The sequence below is a fragment of the Ursus americanus genome, chromosome 7 (genome assembly GCF_024610735.1).
Source record: "Ursus americanus isolate L20-20 chromosome 7, mUrsAme1.1.p, whole genome shotgun sequence".
Taxonomy (NCBI): domain Eukaryota; kingdom Metazoa; phylum Chordata; class Mammalia; order Carnivora; family Ursidae; genus Ursus; species Ursus americanus.
In genome coordinates, this window is record NC_142133.1 from 60,453,990 (window position 1) to 60,476,019 (window position 22,030).

General features: G+C 41.8%; 1 protein-coding gene across 5 annotated transcripts in view; it reads right to left on the reverse strand.

Moving 5' to 3' along the window:
- LTBP1 (latent transforming growth factor beta binding protein 1) overlaps window positions 1–22,030 on the reverse strand; it is a 403,697-nt gene that overhangs the window by 338,194 nt on the left and 43,473 nt on the right. The window lies entirely within an intron of this gene.

Sequence of the window (22,030 nt, forward strand, 5' to 3'; positions counted from 1 at the left end):
GTCATATGATTTCTCTCATCTATGGAACATAAGAACTAGGAAGATCGGTAGGGGAAGAAAGCGATAAAGAAAGGGGGGTAATCAGAAGGGGAATGAAACAGGAGACACTATGGACTATGAGAAACAAACTGAGGGCCTCAGAGGGGAGGAGGGTGGGGGAATGGGATAGACTGGTGATGGGCAGTCAGGAGGGCACGTATTGCATGGTGCACTGGGTGTTATAAGCAACTAAAGAATCATCGAACTTTACATTGGAAACCAGGGATGTACTGTATGGTGACTAACATAATATAATAAAAAATCATTAAAAAAAAAAAAAAAAGAAAACCATGAAACCTCATTTCTACAGGAAACCATGTTTGAAAGATGAAATTTTACAAAAGATTCCATTACAACAGCAACCAGGAGTATTGGAGCAACAGATCTCATAAAAGATGTGCAAGATCTTCATGAAAACTATGAGAAAGTATTCAAAAACATTATAGATGACCTAAATAAAGTGGAGGGATATTACGTTCATGGATATAGGAACAGTATCAAACAAGATAGATATTATCAAAATTATATACTGGTTCAATGCAATTTCAGTCAAAATGCTAGCCAGGTTTTGTTGGGATTTTTTTTTTTAACTGACAAGCCAATTCTACAACTCTGTGGAAACATAGCTAAAAAATGAAGAGGGAGTATGTGCCTACCAAGACTTGTGATACAATTATAGTACTTAAGGTACTGGCTCAAGGATAGAGACCCTTGTACCAGGATAGAGAATCCAGAAACAGACTTGCACCTACTTAGAAGTGTGCATATGACAGCTATGGTATCAGTTTCTGGGCAAGGTTGGGGGGGGGTGGAATTAGTCAATAAATAGTACGTTAACCATATGGAAAATAAACAAAATCATGCCACACTCAATTCCAGGTGCATTAAACAAATGTGAAAGTAAAATAAGAATAGAAAACTACCTCAAGAACAATGTATTAGGGAAGGATTTATTTTTCTTTTGGGGGGCAGGGGGATGGGGGAATGAGGGGAGGGGTGTGGGGAGGGGCAGGGGGAGAAGGAGAGAGAGACTCCTCAGCAGGCTCCATCCAGGCCCAGTGCAGAGTCCAACACAGGGCTCAATCTCACAACCCTGAAATCATGACCTAAGCCGAAATCAAGAGTGAGACGCTTAACAGACTGAGCCACCCAGGCGCCCCATGGAAGGGTTTTTTTTTTTTAAAAAAACAAGATAACACAATGAAAGAAAAACATTGATGGGTTTACCCAAAATGAGTGGTTTTAAGCTTTGACAAGAGCTCACTACAAAGAGGTATGTCACCTCTCTCTTCCAGCCATCCGAGATGCCGAAAGGAAGGAGGGCTAAGCAGAAGAAGGTAGCCCTGGCTCCTGCTGTCATCAAGAAGCAGGAGGACAAGAAGGTGGCCAACCCGTTATTTGAGAAAAGGCCCAAGAATTCTGTCATCATACAGGACATCCAGCCCAAAAGGGACCTCACCCACTTCAACAAATGGCCCCCCGACATCCGGCTGCAGCGGCAGAGGGCTATTCTCCATAAACGTCTAAAAGCACCTCCCACGATTAACCAGTTCACCCAGGCCTTGCACCGCCTAACAGACCAGAGACAAGAGAAGCAGCAGAGATTGCTGACCCAGGCTGAGAAGAAAGGTGCCAGCAAAGGGGATGTCCCCACTAAGAGGCTGCCTGTCCTTCAAGCTGGGGTTAATACTGTCACCACCTTGGTGACCAGTGACAATGACAGATATAATGAGATTCGTGGTCACTGGAAAGGCAACATCTTGGGTCCAAAGTCAGTGGCTCACATCACCAAGTTGGGAAAGGCAAAGGCTAAAGAACTGGCCACCAAACTGGACCAAGTATACACTGAATTTTCTGCACATAAAATAAAAATTTCTATCAGCCAAAGTAAAAAAAAAAAAAGGCATTTCACATAGAGTGCGTTTTTTTTTTTTTTAAGATTTTATTTATTTATTTGACAGAGAGAGAGACAGCCAGCGAGAGAGGGAACACAAGCAGGGAGAGTGGGAGAGGAAGAAGCACGCTCCCAGCGGAGGAGCCCAATGTGGGGCTCGATCCCAGAACGCTGGGATCACGCCCTAAGCCAAAGGCAGACGCTTAACGACTGAGCCACCCAGGCACCCCTAGAGTGTGTGTTTTGAAAATATAAATCTCATGAAACAAAACTTACCCTTAACACTGGTTTTTTATTCTACTGTGTAAAACTCCTAAAAAGTTTTTATACACAAATGCTCATCACAACACTGCTGGAATAGCAAAACACTGGAAACTCAGAAGCCCTTCATCAGGAGAAAGGATATATAAATTGTGGTATATTCATATAATGGGACAAATAATGGGACACCATAAAAAGGAAAAACAGATGAAGCCCCACTATAAACCCTCAGAATCATCTTGGTTCTCAAAGCATGGTCCGAGACCAACAGCATTAGCATCACCTACAAGTTTGTTAACCAAACTCCCCTGCCCAGACCTACTGAATTGGAAACTAAGGTGGGACAGGCAGCAAGTCACGCTTTAGAAGTCGGGGTGGGGGGGTGGCTCGGTTAAGTGTCCGACCGTTGATCTCAGTTCAGATCTTGATCTCAGAGACATGAGTTCAAGCCCCACATTGGGCTCCATGCTGGGCCTGGAGCCTACTTTAAAAAAAAAAAAAAATCCTCCAGGTGAATCAGACAAACTCAAGTTTCACTATTACAGGTGAAGATCAGTAACACCTGGGCAAGAAAACTAGTCTCAGAAGAATATAAATAAGTTTACTGAAAAGTGAAAAACTGGCTAACTAAAATAAGTGTTAAGTACCGAAAAATATAATAAAGCTATTTTAAAAAGCAGAAAATGATAAATACAAGTTACTTTGTGGAAGAAAGAGGGTAAGTATGGAGAACGGTCACACCAAGAGCTTCCAACAATGACAGTTTTATTTCTTTAGTTAGGCAGTGGGTATGAGACTTCTAGTTTGTCATTACTATCCTTGATGCATGTGTTGTAGATTACAGTTTTTTGTATGTGATACTTTCTAAAAATTTTTTTAAAGTAGCACTGGAAAAAAGGAAAACTTGAGGACATATAAAAAATTATGAACATGAGTAGCATAGCCCCTATGAACTTGAGTCTTACAAAAGACACAGGAAAAATAAAATGCACAGCAGGTGCTGAATGTATGTAGACTACTAAACGCTTAAATGTTTACGATGATTCACATGCTTCTTCATTCTTCTGTTCCCTCAAATTTTTCCATAATGCATAACTATCCAAGAAGAAAGTTTTATAGAGAGAATATAACAGTTCACAAAATAATTCAGTGCCCACCTTACTATCGCTCCCATCTTTAAACTGAGTCTCTTTATCAGACACGAGATCCAAATCCTGACGAGACACACAGTACAGCCTAAGGAAAGACAATGGATTTCAATCCCAGGCTCAAAAAGGATTTTTCTTCTCTAATTTTCCAAAAATTCTTTCACGGAACTCCATTCAGTTTTGTTTATTTGTCAGACCTCCACATCAAGGTTTTCTAGTGATTTTTTTTTAAAGTGTTAGCAAAATAAGGTGTGTGTGTTAGTATTAAAACTGTACAACAAAACCTCTTACAAACCGTACAGGGATTGCCCCAAAACACTCATTTGTTTTTAATTTCTTTTCTCCACCAGCAATGTGGTGCTAAAATCACAGAGCATAAGGCGTTGCTCATAGGAGTTAATTCTTCTGCATGTGCAACAAGGGGAACCGAAGGATCGGCGTCAGCAATCCAAAGAAAGGCAATTACGCACAATGAGCAAAGGAGGTGGTTCGAGGTCACACTGCCAAGAAATGACATATTCCAGTGGATTCAAACCACCCTCTTCAAATTTTGGCATGCTGTGGTACAAAAATAAAACCGGAGTTCACTGAAAACAAAGCTTGCCACCTACTGCCCAATGGCATAATCGTAAAATTTCAAATCGTGTCCCCGTGTCTCAACTGAAATCCTTTTAGGAATTGATCGGCGTGGATGTTTGCATTTTCTGTATGTGTTCATTAGTTCTGCGTCTTTTTTAAAGAAAGACTATCAGCCCCAAAGTTTTTACACCGGACACTATTTTAAACACTTTACATAATCAACTCTAATCAATGTGCTTAAAACCAAAAACCAAAAAACAAAAAAAAAAACCACCCAACTTCCAAACTATCGTACATGTTGTGTATATAACAAATGGACCAAACTGCAGTTGAGTCTATGATGGTATCCAGACCAGGGAAGAATGCCTTTGAAGACATGCCAGCACTGTCCTATACTTCCACAGCCTGTCATCATTCTAGAGGATGTGAAAGACTAAATCCATTTTCAGATCTATGCAGACTTTAAAATGCAAACGTTAATAGTTTAACTGAGGCTTCTACACGCTTCCATCACACAATTTGAATAGCAGTCCAGCGAACCAAAAAGAAAAAACTCGCCCACAGGTTACCAATGCTTTGTCAACTCTAAACACTGAAGCTTTTAAAAATCTTCATTAATATTGATGAGCATTTCTATCGCTTCCATGTTTCTAGTATTCTTCTTCGTTTGAAGTTACTCTAAGAAAATCTGAGCAGTAAAAGCATTTTTAGCCTTTTTTTTCCGTAAGTACCAAACTTTCAAGTTTTGTCTCATTTTCCAACTCTGTGGATTTGTGTATCTGTGCCATTGTCCCCTCAAAAAGAAACTCAAAACGCTCATAGAAAAAAGTGAAACTCTGAATTTGGGGGGAAAATACTATTTGAGAGGAAGAGGTCCTGAAAAGCCCCATCACAGGTTGAACCCAGAGAGAGGAGGTGTAAGGGCTGCTCCCTGTGCTCTTCTTTCGCCCAGGAACCTGGGCAGATGTGCAATTCTTGGGAGCTTTATGCAAGCAGCCTCAGCACACCACAGTGATCACTCCCCTCTGAAATAAAGCCTTTTCAAGGCTCTGGCCAGCAAGAACGTGCCCATATGCAAAACAGCACCAACGTTTCTCAGTTGTCTGGGAACTACTATGAAGCAGACAGTAAAAAATAATTTGTTTTCAAGACAGATGGCACCATAATGTCGCACTAGTTCCTAGGGTGTGTTTTCTCCTTAAACACTAGAGGCAGCGTCTCCATACGAAAGGAAGCCTGTCCAGCTGCAGCCAGTTAAGCATTCAGATCCTGCTGCTTCTGTGAAATCTCTCTCTCTCTCTCTCTCTCTCTCTCTCTCTCTCACACACACACACACACACACACACTGCCCTTTTTTCCTGCGGCTGGCCTACCCCTTTCTTCAAAAACTCAACAGGAGCTACGAATTCATGCACTATTACTGCTGTGTGTTTCTGATCAAAAATCTCTTTCCCAGCTCTCATTTAATTGCCCACAACTGAAGCGGTTTGAGTTTGTAGGTGTGTTAGGGTTTGGCTCGGTCTTCCTGAGCACTATGTCTACAAGTCAGAAGTGGTGCCTGGTCTGATGATACAGCAAGCTAATCTTTTAATTTCAGGACTGTTGATGCAGAACTGGACTTTGATGGAACAGGTCAAATACCTGACTTAAGGCCAGTAAAGGGAATAACACTACATAGGCTTTGTCCTACAGAAATACAGCTCTCTAGGGGTGCCTGGGTGGCGCAGTCATTAAGCGTCTGCCTTTGGCTCAGGGTGTGATCCCGGCGTTATGGGATCGAGCCCCACATCAGGCTCCTCCGCTAGGAGCCTGCTTCTTCCTCTCCCACTCCCCCTGCTTGTGTTCCCTCTCTCGTTGGCTGTCTCTATCTCTGTCAAATAAATAAAATAAAAATCTTAAAGAAAAAAAAAAAGAAAGAAATACAGCTCTCTACTAAAAACACCAAAGTAATTACTCATCCTAGAAGTCGAAGAGGAAGAAAGACACAACAGGTACAGGTTATTTGCTGAAATTAAAAGAATATTTGCTTGAGTCCCACCACAGTACCTGGACAACAGTAAGGACTCAGTAAATATACGTGAGATTGAAGTCCCAAATCATTTCTTTTGGTTTCTTGCCAAAGACTCCCTAGGAAAGTTTGATCAAAAATCCTTATGGCTTTTCCCCCCCCCAAGTTTTTATTTAAATTCTAGTTAACATACAGTGTAATATTAGTTTCAGGTGTAGAATTTAGGGATTCATCACTTACATATAACACCTGGTGCTCATCACAAGTGCCCTCCTTACTCCCCCTCACCCATTTGGCCTATCCCCCTGCCCACCTCCCCTCCAGCAACCATCGGTTTGTTCTCCAGAGTTAAGAGTCTGTTTCTTGGTTTGCCTCTAAAGGAGGTTCATTTGTTTTGTTTCTTAAATTCCACATTTGAGTGAAATCATATGGTATTTTTCTCTGACTTATTTCACTTAGCATTATACTCTCTAGTTCCATCCATGTTATTGCAAATGGCGAGATTTCATTCTTTTTTATGGCTGAGTAATATTCCTCTGTGTGTGTGTGTGTGTGTGTGTGTGTGTGTGTGTGTGTACCACATCTTCTTTACCCACTCATCAGTCGAGGGACATTGGGCTCTTTCCATTATTTGACTATTGTTGATAATGCTGCTACAAACATGGGGTGCATGTATCCCTTCAAACTAGGAAAAAATCCTTATGCCTTAATGAACATCTTAAATTAATCTGAACATAAAGGTGATAAATACAAGTTATTTTTTTTTAAGAGAAGCACAGTATTTCTTCACGGGCTTTGGAAAATATTTCTGATTTTGTGAAAGACAATACTAGCATTACTATCGGGCAGCCTGGGGCTGGATTGCTTACTTCCCAGAGCAAATCAAAAACTTTCCTAGCAACCCCTAGGCCTCAATAGCTAAGTTAAACAACAAACATAAGTGAAGTCTGCAACAAAATTGATGATTTAACATTACACAATACATAATGAAATTTGTTCCAGATTTTAATCACTATTAATTCTTTTTATTACATTATTTTCGATAACAGCTGAGAATACAATCCAGCTAGAAACCAGATAATGCAATCCAACTGGAAAGCTATCTAGAGCTCACCGTCCTGTAGGCTGTTAGACACCTGTGTGTGCGCACATGCCCGAGTATCCAGGCTTGCTTTCAGTGATCAGTAATAACAACAGGAATGATGTGGGAGTTCAATCACCTCCTGGAGGAGGAATATTAGTGAGCTGAGCACTCCCTGAATAGCACAAAAACCACAGAGCAGATGCACAGAGATTTATAGTGGAAGGGGCAGAGAACACGCTATGGCAAAAGCCGTAGAGCCAACAAAGGTAAAGGTAGAAAACTGGAGTCTGATAACATCTGAAAAAGAAAAAAGAGACCTTGGCTTTTCTACAGAGCATGATGAATGGTCACCAAATGCATTCTGAAGACTGTTAGTTTGGTCAACACAGAAGAAACAGAATCTGCTTCTGATTACAGGACCATGAACTCGAATCCAGGGACAGAGCAGAAGAAGAAAACAGCAAGCTTTCGAAGACAACGCCCCATCTTCCATTCCTAAAGTGGCTAAGATGACAGGTTCTTTGACTTAACAAATCTAGAGAGAGAGAAACATGAGACTATACGTAACTCCTTAGCCTGCATAAAAAGGAAGAGTATGCTGGACCGCTAGTCTGCATCCCTTCTATTTTTAAAGGAAATTAGGGGTGCCTGGGTGGCTCAGACGTTAAGCGTCTGCCTTCGGCTCAGGTTCTGGTCCTGCGGTCCTGGGATCAGCCCCACATCAGGCTCTCTGCTCGGCAGGAGGCCTGCTTCTCCCCCTCCCCCTGCTTGTGTTCCTGCTCTCACTGTAGGTAGGTAGGTAGGTAGGTAGGTAAGTAGGTAGGTACGAAGGAAGGAAGGAAGGAAGGAAGGAAGGAAGGAAGGAAGGAAGGAAGGAAGGAAGGAAGGAAGGAAGGGAATTAGATTTCCTATCCAGAGATCTTTGTGAGAGGTAGGTGGGCTACAAGGCCGGCTCCCCCAGGAACCTTTCTCTCACCTGTGCATCAACCACCTGGGCCCTCCTCACATTTCCACAGTACTAGCCTGACTGGCTCCCCACAGGTAATCTTATTTTTCTTCAGGGGCATCTCTGCATTTCTCATAGCCCCACTTGAAGGCACTCTCCCCAACTGTCAAGGCCTTCCATAATCTGGATCGACCCACTCAATCTCACTTCCTATTGTTCTTCAATTCCCCCCAAATAGATCAATCTCCCACCTGTCGTATGGAAATCAAGACTCATTCCCACTGTATCTTCCATCCTGTCATATCCTTTATGTAAAGGCCAGCCTCTCCTTCACTTTCTAAGTCCTCCAGATTCTGGTAAGTCTTCCTTTACTCCAGTCCCTACTGATGGCCCCCTTCCTTATTCTCCACTAGAATCTGTAACAGGTACTACCCAATTTACCAGTCAATAAGGTATTACCCCATATCATAACTATCTTTCTAAGCATGTTAGCCTCCAGCTAGAATGCCTAGAACAGTACTTGGCATATGGTTGGCACTATTTGTTGACAGACTAAATTAAACAATTACAGTAAATTGAATTTTGTATTGCAGAGGTGGGCGGGGAGAACAGAGTTTCTATCTTCATTACGGTGAACCTGGGATAAGGCAGCTGGGTTAGAAATACACTAAGAACTATTCAAACTTAGAAAATTAAGACGGTTCAATAGTACCTACAGATTTATGTTTGTGTCAACCAACAAGCCTCTCATAGGACTGAAGAGTTCTGAAATATATTACCTGAGTCGTTGATTGTATTCTTGTCCTCCCAGGTGAGTGGGAATTCTCAAAAATTCAATTTTAAGAAGTTTCTTCCACCAAAAAAAAAGAAGAAGAAGAAGAAGAAGAAGAAGAAGAAGAAGAAGAAGAAGAAGAAGAAGAAGAAGTTGTTTCTTCCAAATCAGGGAATAAAAAGTTTAGTAGGTACTAATAACATTCTTTGCATATAAGCCCCCCCCCCACTTTAAGAGTTCTTGAAATGTTTCACAAAAAGGGGGAGGCCTGGGTGGCTCAGTTAAGCGTCTGCCTTTAGGTCCTGGGATCGAGCCTGTATTGGGCTCCCTGCTTGGAGAGGAGTCTGCTTCTCCCTCTGCCCCTCCCCCCACTCGTGTTCGCTCACGCTTGCTCTCTCTTTCAAATAAAATCTTTAAAACAAGTTTCACAAAGAGATCGTTAAAAAAAAAAAGCTCTTACAAATAAAAAAAAGAACATTTACAGACATTACATAAAATTCTATGTAAATAAAAATTTAAATTGCATAAAGAATCTTCACAGATTATTCATGTAAAAACACAAAGGGCTAATAAATGTTTGGAAACTGTTCAAACTCAATAAAAAATAAGAAAAACAAATTGAAATTAATCTGTGAGCAATGTGATAAAATCATACTCTGTAGGAATATTCAGAACCACTAATGCTTTACAGACTATCTTTCATCTGATTTTTTTTTTTAAGATTTTATTTATTTATTTGACAGAGACAGAGACAGCCAGCGAGAGAGGGAACACAAGCAGGGGGAGTGGGTGAGGAAGAAGCAGGCTCATAGCGGAGGAGCCTGATGTGGGGCTCAATCCCATAACACCGGGATCACGCTCTGAGCCAAAGGCAGACGCTTAACTGCTGTGCCACCCAGGTGCCCCTATCTTTCATCTGATTTATCAAAGTCTTATTTGATAGTGACCACATGTACTCTGTTCAAAATATTAAGCATCTGAAATGATCTAATACACACATCACTAAACTATTTATTCTCACATAAAAATCACCACTTTAAAAATTAATACAAAGCAACATGGCAACAAAGAAATTAATCAAGGAGATTGCAAAGGGTGTCAACCTTACATAAAGTATTTCTAATACACTAACTTCTCCAACTATTCACACTCACAAGTCACTTCTCACGTCATGAAGGCAATTCTGTTGTGAAATGCTTGCCTCATTTGTGGAAACGGGTTTTTTTAGGAATTCTTTTTTTCTCCTTCAAAATAGCTTCATGAAGCCAGAGATAAAGAGGAGCTACACCAACGTAAGAGGAACAGAAAGAGAGAGTTTTGTGGAGGGCCTAGAAGGTGAATGGTTGTTGTACTCCCTGCGTGAGGTATGGGAAACGGAAAGCATTTCCTTCCAAACTCCTCTTCTCAGAGTGAAGTGCATCCTAATCATCTCAAAATGTCTATGTCGTCTTCCTGTTGGAGTTAAGAACATCCTTCCTACAAATATAATTAGGAAGGATTAGCTGCTGCATCAAGAGGCTTTGAACAAATTAAGGAAGAATGATGTCTCACTTTAGACTCTGTCCATCAAATCTCCAAATACCAGCACTTGGCAAAACACCAACATCCGGCAAAGAATAAAGGCGGTGCGCTTCACAAGCAAGAACGGTGATGACTATGTCAAGAAAGCCCTGAGATGAGGGGCGCCTGGGTGGCTCAGTTGGTTGAGCATCTGTCTCTTGATTACAGTTCAAGTCATGATCCCAGGGTCGCGGGATCGAGTCCCATATGGGGCTCCCCCAGCCTGCTCAGTGTAGACTCTGCTCCCCCCACCCGCCGCCCCACTCATGCTCTATCTCTAATGTGAATAAATAAAATATTTTTAAAAAAAGAAAGCCATAGATGAGAATTTTTTAAAAGTAAGTTCTGTATCTGTGGCAGACAGTCCAATTACTTTTTAAGGATTTGAAAACAGCGTCTACACTGGTAACTTAAAACAGAGAAGCAGCTGTCACATTTTCTCCTTGAGAAAGGACACATTTTGGTAAGTGAACCTTGACTGTTTTGAAAATATACAACTTTTTTGCCAAACAACAGTGTTTCACTTGAAATTCATGAAACAACTCAAATTTTTCATCACTCCTCTATTTTTTTAGGTTTGGGGCTTCAAAAACACTGTGCAAATTTTTTTCATAAATTTTGATAGCAAAGAGTCAGACAATGGCATATGAAAAACAGCAAGGAGAGTGTAGACTAAGAAGAGGTCAGGTTCAAGTCCCAGCTCTGCTGCTCTCCACTCATGTGACTCTGGGCAAGACATTCATCCCTTTAAGTTATAAAATTTTATGATCTGTGCTGGATGAAGATGTTGGAAGATGGAAAAAAGATTGTACCTAATACATTCTTGTTCCATTTCCCATTACACTCAAATAACTCTCAAAAGGGACAAATAACCAGGATTAATTCTTTTCAAAGACACTGCTATCAATAAAATATTTCTTTGCATTTTGGTGAGAGTTAACTCCATGAATCACGTAACTCTGGAACCACAAGAAGTCTTAAATGAAAAATGATTTCAGTCTAAGTGAAAAATAGCTCTAAATGAAAAATAATTAAAGTTTGCCTGCCCCTCCCTGATTGCCTTTGAGAACTGAGCCCAATCTTCCATCAAGGTGCAAATCAATTAATATTTCATTAAATACTCTTGAGGACTAGGAAGTTCAAGCCCATAAAATGGATTTTCAGTGTCCATTTCAGTCATTTTCCCAAGAGACTGGCTGCCTGGTCTTAGCGGTCACTTTTCTGCTTGCTAATGTGCCTCCCAGCAGTCACTGGCATTCGAGAAAGTGCAAGGAGCAAGATGACCTGACACTGCAAAGTTCAAGAAGAGAAGATCCAGAGAACTAAACAGAGTCTGACCAAAGAAAAATCCCTGTAACGGTCAGAGATACACAGCAAGTGGGTCCTACTGTCACCTAGAAGCACCAGGAACGATGGGAGGCCAGGGCAGAACTGCTGCCCCAGAATGGGGTGGAGGATGACTGAGCCAACTTCTGCCTCCTCTCATCAGTGACTCATTAAACTGGGCTCTTCGGATTACTTTCAAGAAATTGAGGCAGCTTAGCCAATGGGTTACTATTTGCATTCTTGCATGGGAAAACCTCTGGACTCAGAGCCGTCATAGTATCACCTACCTTTATTCATTCACCGAGGAAGCATTGTGCCAAGAAGAGTAAATGACACAAATTGAAATTAATACAATGAAGGGAGGGGACGGGGAAATGGTGTATTGAGAGCATCTTGGAGGGAGTAACAGAGGTGTCAGGGAATGCTTCCCTGAGAAAACTGAAATCAGTAAAATGAGCAGGTGTTACCAGGGGAGAGGTGCAAGGGTGAGGGAGAAGGCCGACTGTAGACAGACAATGTGTTAGGAAGGAGCTGGACAGGGTTAAGGAGCTGCGTGGGACATGGTGACAGGCTGGTGCCCGTGCATGACAACAACCAGGGGATAGGGTACAAGGTGAGACCAGGGAGTCTGATGCCTGGGAGGGGAGAACTCATCTTTATCCTCAGAACACTGAGAAGCCACTGAAGCCACTTATGTAGAGCAGGGCAAGACAAGACTTACATTTTGAAAAGATCCCTCCAGTTGTGGACCAGACTTCATACTTGATAAAATCCCAAGCACCAGGCATACAGGGGACAGTCAGAGCCTTTCCACCCCACTCATGGGAAAATCCACCTAACTCTGGTGGGTATAGGAATATTCTCCAATCCACAATTTAATTTCATCCAGCCTTCCCGGTTCCTCCTGCTATCCTGCATAAACACACAAACATCTTTTCCAGAAATAGCAGTCCTGAAAAATGACAGACATTTTTTCCTGGATTAGTAAGATCTAGGGTTTCTTTTCTCCAGTGTTTAAGTAGACATTCTTTCCACTTAGAAGTTCCTGCCTCTAGTTTCTGCTAGGTCATCTCGAACACATTCGACAGATAAAAAGGTAAAAAATATACTCGACCTCGAGAACCACAGTGAAAACATACTACCCCTGTTTCCCATACACATTAACTTGTTTTTTTTATTTCCTTCTTATGCTTATTTTGTATAATGTGAGTTGTACTCGTCACCTCCCTCACATAGGACTTACATCTTATAGGTTCTTTACTCTGATCCCAGGCAACATGGGGGCAGAGAATGGCTATAAAAGCTTAGTCTTAAAATTTAGTCTACACATTGCTTGAACATAAACAAACTGTTAAGCCAAGGAAAACAAGGAAAGAGGATTTAGCGCAACCCTAGGGGCACCTTGGAAGGATTCACTGGCAGTATCTATGGAATGCCAGATATATCCAAATGAAAAGAAGAATTTTTACTGTAATCTACACAACACCCAAAGTTGGGCTCTAAAAATTATTCTCTGCTTTGGGATCAGCCATGCAGGCCAAGGCTAAAGCTCATGGGTCCCATGTGTCCGCCATGTTGCATTCTATCCTAACTGCTTATCAGTGGATTTGTGTGTGTTTCCACCCCAGCTCCATCATCAGTTTGCAGCAAGTTCTTGGACAACTAAATCATTGCGGTGCACAAATTTATTTTGACACAGAATAATGATATGGGAAATACGTCATCAGCCTCAAGGGCCCCATCGAATTGTGGAAGGAAGGGACATTCCTAGCCCTCTCCCCACTCCTCTCCATGTCTGCCCACCCCTTCCTAACTCCCCCCAAGAGCGCTGCAATCAGAGCCCCCAAGCCACTTGTCTACTGCTTGCGGCTGTTGTATGTCAAAAAGTAATTGTTTATGAGTGATGTTGACTTTTCAATCCCAAACTCCTCAAGGCTAAGGGCATAAGGAGAGCCAGGGACCCTCCCGCTGCCTGGACAGCTCTAGGCTCTTGATTTTCCCCTCTTCCAGCAGCCACAAGTGCCTGAGGGTGTTGGTCTCGAGATTTCAGAGAACACTGGGGGCACCACACTTTGGCCTTAAATCTACGTGAAGTGCATAAATCTAACTTTTATCAGAGTCATAAGGTCTGGCTATGTTATTAATTGAAGGGTGCTCTGATGATTATTTACTATACCTTGTGATTATGGCTTGCTCTTGAGTATCAGGAAGGTCACAAAAACAAGACTGGGTCCGTGAGAAAATACTCTGGAAGTCAGAATAATGGCTTTAGCATTATTACCAAAATAATTTTACCAAGCCCCTCAAAGATATCCACATCCAGAACATGTGAATATAAGGGTACTTGGCAAAGGGAAGTTAAAGTTGCAAATGAAATTAAAGCTGACCCAGAGATGGGGAAAGTTCTCCTGAATTACCCAGATGAGCCCAATATAATTACAGGTGTCCTTAAAAGTGGAAGAAGAAGGAAAAGGCAGATGAAAGAGAACTGGGACAGCATAAACACTCAGTAAATATTAGCTATCGTTATTAGTACACAACACCAAAATGGCAACCTGATTTCTAGCAATGAAACTGGAAAGCAAGCTCTATCCCAGCACTTGCCCTTTTTTATTGCACACTTAAGAGTTTCCAACTCCTTATGTACCTTTCACCAGAACTTAAACCCAGTCAGCTGCTGGTTCTATCTCAAAACTACTCTTGGCCAACCCTTCCTCATGGGACTCAGCAGGGTGCAGACAGAGCAATGCACAAGTGACCTCCCCTACCCTTCCCCTGCCTCCCCCACCCCCATCCCACAGTTCATTCTTCCTGCCACGTCCCACTCAGGAGAAAAGGTGCCCTGCTTCCAGTTCCTCAAACACTATCTCCCCCACCATTTTCCCTCTGTGCTGACAAAGAAAATAGTGCTGACCAACAGATGATACTAATATGATCACACTTTATACAATGGATTATGAAGTCCTTCTCAAACCTTGACATTGCTATGTCCCGCTGGGCATGGTTTTCTGATGAATTCACAAAGGTTGTCTTCTGGAATTCCCACCCATACCTACCTACACAGCATTATTCTTAAGAACCAAAAACTAGAAAAATTCCAAACATCCATCAAGAGCAGAATAAATGGACTGTGGTATATTCACATGATGAAATAGTCTCTCACACTGTACATGTGAACTCTAGCCACGCACAACCACATAGATGAATCTCAGACATAACAAGGAGTGAAAAAATATGCATTAAATGATTTGCTGATACATATGCTGTTGAAACACTGGATTTCTGGTGTTAGAAGTCAAGACAGCAGCTCCCTTTGGGAAGGAGGGAGAAGGCTGATCTAGGAACTAGGGGGCTTATGTGGTGCTGGCAATGTTCTACTCTGTGACGTGTATGGTACTTACAGGAGTGTGTTATCACCTTGGAATAATCACTAGGCTTAATGCACTTTTGATTTGTAGACTCTTCTATATATAATCTCAATGAAACTTCAATTTTTTAAGTTTAAAGTATGCATATAAAATGACAAAAGTAATCATTGGTTCAAATTATGAGTTCTCACCCATCCCTATGGTGTCATAAAATATACACTAAAATCCTCGGATGGAGTTCCCTTTCGTCGACTTTCTGCCAGTTTGTCTTTTTTTCCACATCATAAAGTAGGATCAAAGACCTTCATTGCATAGACATGTTGGGTAGATCAGATACAAGAGGAAAACTTTCAGGGCTTTACAAAGGCAAACAGCAGTATTCCAAGAGAAACAGGTAACTCCTTGCAACATAGGTAGGTATTCATGAGACAATACTCAGACAAGGATTTAGACCTTATTTTTTTTTCCTCTAGAAAAAACTCAAAAAATGTATTAAATATTTATCATAGCCCTTCTGTGTACCTATGGTGATAAAGAGATGAAAGACTGTGTAGTGAGTGTTATGATAATGGGGAGTAGAGGAAGCACAGAAGAGAGCACTGTGGGACAATCAGCAGGTGGGGGGTGAGGGTCGATACTGAGCAAGGTCCCCCCTCCAGGCCGAGAGATCATTTGGGGAAACTGCCCCCTCAAGTACCGACCATTTCCTTGACTTCTTTCATAAGTTCAGGTAAGATCCCAATCTCAATTATTATGCTACAAAAAGCTTAAAACTTCTCCCTAAAGTTTTAACTGTTGGTGTAGTTTTATAATGAGAGTTTTTTTTCCCCTTTCAGGGTAGGATGAAAAAGTCCAAATAAAGGGAATGAGCTTACATTTCATTGTTATTGTTGTTGCTGTTAGTTAGGAGAAAGTACTGGAAGGAACATTACACTAAGCCTCCTACTCTTGTAGATATCACAGAATATAATTTTTGGGTTTCTGTTTTTGTTTTAAGACTCACAACCACAGGGACAGGAAGGTAAGCACAGGGCAGAGATAAAGGACAGAGTAGCACCCTCTTCTCCACAGTACAGACATCACTCAGCGCTGCCTCCTATCCACTAACCCATGGTAAATGCAAAGTATTCAGTTCTTAAGAACTTTGAAAGTGGAACCCATCATCTCAATTTGGATTCTGAAGGGCTTTGCCTATATTTAGAAAATATCTGGCATACTATGAGCTCACTTGATAAATATAGAATGCATTTGAATTACTCCTGTCTTTTAAAAGAACATTTGCTCATTTGCTTCCTTTCTCTTCACCGCATCCCTGGGAAGAAGAGAATGAAGAAGAGGGAGAGTTAATGCCCTTAGATAAGTGCAGTCCCCTTCACCTGGATTGAGACAGGACAGGACTTTTCCAGGGAAACTAACCACCATTCTCTCTAACATCAGGACACCATAAGATGATTAAAATAGCCATCACCAGGGAAGAAAAAAGATGGGACACATGTGAGCTCCCTAGATAGATTTGACATCCATATCCTGAGTAAAACCAGACTTCCTTCTCAAACTCCAAGAGAGGAGACTGGGTACAGTGTCTCCCGCGAAAATGCTTCCTCCTCATACCGCACAGATAACAGCTCCCATTTGGCAAAGCAGTGGTCATTTGTACCAACCGTCTCTAATGACCAAAAACATTAGCAGCTAAAGAATGGCCCTCACGACCTCCACTTGTGGTTGCATGGTCAGTGCCTATAACACCCATCACGATTAACAAGGATTAAGACAGACATTTGACACAGGTCCAAAGAGTCTCAGCAAGCAGCGCCGAGGACTAGAGACAGACAAACTTTTATGGGACACTTCAGTATGTATGTGAATAATGATACTGACGGGTGATGAAAAAGCTCTGGAAAGCTGAACGGTTTTGAATTTTGCTCCTTTGTGGAGTCTCCCCACCATAACTTATAAGCATTAACACCTTTTTACATAGAGGACGAAAGACAGACCCTGGAGATGCACCTGTGACCGAACAGTGGCAATTCTTTGACAAATACATTGACAGCTGCTTGCAGATAACATCTACAGGATACAATCTGAGAGTAACCTGAAGTGTTATTATGGAATTTTCTAAGGACTCCAGTATTATAAAGTCAAGAAGAAGCTCAAAGAATCAGAAGTGGTGGCCAAAATTTGCATACAGGATGAGGAGGCATCATTTGGTCTTTTCTTTAGCTCACGGAGTAGCTGTGATGTGGCCTGCCGAAACTGGAAAAAAGAACACCGTAATAATGAATACCTTCCATGAAAAGCATGAATGAAACTACCACCTACAGCAGTGACTACGGCCAGAATGCCCTGGCCAGGGTCTTTCCAAACCAATACCTGACCAAGTGTCCAGCTGTGAACCACTGATACCCACTTGCTTCCAGTCCCTGACAGGGTACAGAGAATGATCCCAGCTACTCATCCATAAAGCTCTGTCAGAGACCATCCACTCACCAAGTATCAACCACTTCAAAGCCCTTGGCAATCCATGGTCTTAGCAAAGAAACCTTCAAAAACAGCAGAATGGAAAGACCTCCATATCCCCCCTTCCTCCCACAGTCCCAAGCTTGGATCATACCTGATCCTCTTTACCTTTGCCTCCCAAATTTCATGACATGCCAAGGTTTTTCATTTACAGTCACTGCTGAGTTCAAGTCCTTCCCTACACCTGTTACAGAGCCATCCTCCAATGACCTCCAGGGCTAATCCACTGCAGATACTATGGCCAGATTAATCTCCCAAGGCAGGAAAAAAAAAATCACAGCCTTCCTCCCACTTGAAATTTTCTTTTGGTTTGTTCAATTGTTGTTGTTACTCTTCATTACAGAAAACATCAAAAATCGAGTTCTATGAGAAACCTCCACGGATCCATCATCCAGCTTCAGTAATTATCCCCTCACGGCCAGTCTTACTACCTCTATCCCTCAAACCACTGAATAATTTCAATCAAAGCTCAGACAGCACGATTTCATCTGCAAATACTTTACTATCAAATACAGCCCCCCAAATCAACAATCATCCTTTTCTACCATTAAATTTCCAATCAATGTCAGCATTTTCACGATGCGCCCATACGTCATCATCTTTTTCTTTTATATACAATTTTTTAAAATCAGGATAGACATAGTCCAAACATTGTGATTCATTAGCATGTTTCTTAAGCCTCTTTTAAACTCTAGTTTCCCCCTGTATTCCTTTCTTTTTTTCTATTTTGCTTTGTCGTATCTTTTTGGAATTGTTTTTGTTAAAATCTTAAGTGTTTAACTTGGTTTTTTAACCAATCCTTAAAATCTTTTATTACCACTAACTAGTCTGCGTCTGTATCAAATTCCAATCAAATCATATCCTAAATGTGGTCTTTTTCAAATACATCCAAAAATTCTTTGATATTTGTCCCTTCAAGCAGAGCGGCTTAATTTCACTCCCTTTGAGGGCACATTCGACTCAGGGACTCACTTCTAATGAGCAGACTATGGCGGAAGTGAAGGTGTGTATTTTCAAGGCTGAAGACTACAAAGGCTCTGTGGCTTTCTCCTTGCTCTCTCCAGTGGGGGACTACTGGTCTTGGAGGAAGCCAGTGGCCATGCTGTGAGGACTCTCAGGCAGTTCTGCAGAGAGCTCCATGTTGAGAGGAAGTGAAGCCTCCTGCCAGCAGCCTTGGGAGTGAGTGAAGTTGTGGGTTCTCCAGCCCTAGTCGAGGTGCCCCTGCAGACTGTGACCTCATGACAGACACTGAGCCACAACTCCCACTAAGCCCCTCCTGGGTTCCTCACCTACAGAAACTGTCAGACAATAAATGTTTATTGCCTCAGGCTATGGAGTTTGGGGGTGATCTGTTACGCAGCAGTGGGTAACTGATACACCATGCTTTCTGACGTCACATCATTGCCATTCCTGGAAATGCCCTTATTATCCAGTTCTTTGTGTCCAAATTTAACCATTTTTTTCAAGTTTACCTTCTCCAGAGCCATCCCTAGACCCCCACTTCCTCAACACTCCAAAATCTGGAAACAATTGTTCCTTCCTTTGATTTCCTAAAGAACTCAGTAGCTGATCCTAAATCAAGCTAAAACTAATCTGGCTAAAGTAAAACCAATTCATCTACTGCTCACTTACATAAAACGTATAGTTTTAACATTACACTTTTACTAAAGTCACTGTTCCCGCAAACCTGCCAGGCACACACCCGTCTTCAGGGGTCATGCTCTCACTTCTTTCAGGCCTTTGTTTAAATGTCATCTTCTCAGTTGGGTCTTTCCTGACAGCCTGTTAAGACCACCAGAGCCCTCATGCCTTCCCACCCTGCACCCACCCAGCACTCCTAGCCCCACACTGCAATTTTCACCACAGCACTTGTCACAATGGTTTAATTATGTCCCTTCCATTGTCTCCCACTTTGCAGACCGTAAGCTCCAGGAAGGCAGACATTTTGTGTATTCGTTCATTCTATACCCTGTGCCCCTATAATGGTGCATACATGGTACACACAACGTGCTCAATCACAGCTTGGGGGATAAATGATCAAGACTGAAGGGCTTCATATGCCACATAATCAGGATAACACTAAATACACATTTTGATATTTTAGCTGTCTTTATGTCTACAAGCACCTTAATCAATCTCCTCCTTCAGTAGATAAAAATAAAACAAAACCTTAAAACCCCCTAAAGTAGGCAATCTTAAAAAAAGGTAACTTAAGAATTGTTACATCTCCCAAAAGTAGCCATTTTTGGTGTTCCTATCATAGGTGTTCTTTGGCGGTTTGATTAACCAGGGTTTGAGGTGATTAGATCATTACCTAAAATCATCTGTGGGCAACTGCACCCCTGCCTTTGAGTCCCTCACAAGTTAAAGCCCATCATCATTTCAAAACCTCCTTAAAAGCAGAACTGGATCTTGTACATCTTAGTATTCCTTGCCAGCGCCCAGCTAACAGGGGAACCTATAAAAGTTTATTAAGAGATTGTCAGAATTGTTAGTGCCTCAGACTATCTCATCTCCTTACCCAAAAGCACGCTGCAGGCACACCCACATACACACGCCCTGTAACAATGCCATGGTAAGAAGTGTCTTCATTCAGCAGATGAAGCCTCTGAAGCAAATTTATCTCCTGACTTATTTTTCCAAAGCCATGTTTGAGCTGAAACCTTAGCCACCTCTTTGACTCACAACATTCTTGTCTAAATTATACTGCTGCTACCAAAAAAAGAAAAAGTTCCTCCTTTATCTGACTTCTGACATATGGTTCTTACTAACAATCTATATATACACATGACAGAGGGTCAAATTGTAACAGTAGAGGGTGATATTCAAGATGAATGGTATCGCTTGTAAATTACTTCACAGTTTATGTAAGTAGTAATGCAAGAAAAAAATAATTGCAATGCACAGTAACCTGACTCTTGATTGCCAAGGCACGGTTCAACACGGAATTGTTCTTTGTTTTTAAGATTCAGAACAATGCTGGAAGAGAGCTGTCTAGCTAGGATAGCATCAAAGCTTTGTATCATTTCAAGGACACACAGTTACATTCACGTTCTGGCCCAAAAATGCACCACTATCTTTTAGAGAAAGGGTCAGCAAATTACAGCTCATAGCCCAAAGCTGGCCCACAGCCTGTTTTGGTATGACCCACAAGCTAAGAACTTTTATATTCTTACCTTTTTTTAATGGTGGAGAGGGGAAAAAAAAACCAAAAGAAGAATATTGGGTGACATGTGAAATTTATACACAATTCAAATTTCAGTGTCCGTCAATAAAGTTTTATTGGATCAGTCACACACGTTCGTTTATGCGTCATCCTGGCTGCTTTTGTGCTACAACAAAAGAGTTGAGAAGCTACAACAGAAACCATGTCTCACAAAGCTGAAAATATTTATTACCTGGCCCTTTACAGAAAAAGTTGTCGCCCTCTACTTCAGGGCATGGAGGCTGAATCCTAACTGCCTCTATTTAAAGCCTAACATTTGTTAATATTATTCACTTATTAAGTGTGTGACCTTGACCAAATTACATAACCACTCTGCAGCCTCAGTTTCCATATCTGTAAAATGGGGTTAATCACAGTACCACCTTATGGGGTCACTGTGAGTTGTAAATTAAGAATACAGGCAAAGCACTTGGAAGAGTCCCTGACATACAGTAAGCCGTGACTGCGGAATCACAGAAACTACCGATCCTTCTTGCTGCGGGTTGCAGGATGTGTTCTCCCACAGAAATGCGAGCAAAGTGGTTAGATTTCAAACTAGCCCCCCAAATCTAGTTACCATGGTAGAACTGAAGGACAAGAAGAAAGGAGAGAAAAATGAAAGAAAAACAGAAAGAAGAGCGGTGAGGAGGGAATAAGAAGAGAGAGGAAAAAGTATGAGGACCCCACTCAGCAGGGACAGTAGGTGGCCTACTCGAAGGGAAAGTATAAATTAGGGTAATTTCATCTATACTAGCAGATTAAATAACTTCTGTGGGCTGCCTGGATACTAATCACCATGTGGAAGCTGTCTCTAGGGGGGAAAAGTATTCCAAATTCCCAGCAAGTGACTTACAAATGAACCGCTGGGTCGAGCCCATTTTCAAGTGGAGAACTTCCTGTATTTTACATTCCTAGACAAATGACAAGTGAGAGTTGCAGTACATTCCGCATCTTGTTATCCATGTCGAGCAGCTAATTAAAAGGAAACAATGGGCGTCAGGATGCTGTGCAGCCGAGGAGCTGCTCCTCGGGCCGCTCAGAGAACGAAGGGATAAGCAGTCTTGTCCAGGAGTCCTCATTGTGTTCAGAATGGCACTTACTTCCAAACGCTAAGAAAAAACCAGGTTCCCATAAATAGAACACAAGCTCATTCACCAAAAATGGACGTGGGTGGCAACTGGGAGGTAAACATGGTGTTAATAGAAGAGACACTTAACCTGCTACCGAGGCTGAGAAACGCTCTTTCCCAGGGCTCCCGCTCCCTTGAATACCTTCTCTGTGCAGAGCAGAGTTCCTGTCATTTCCATGTATCTCTGCAAATTT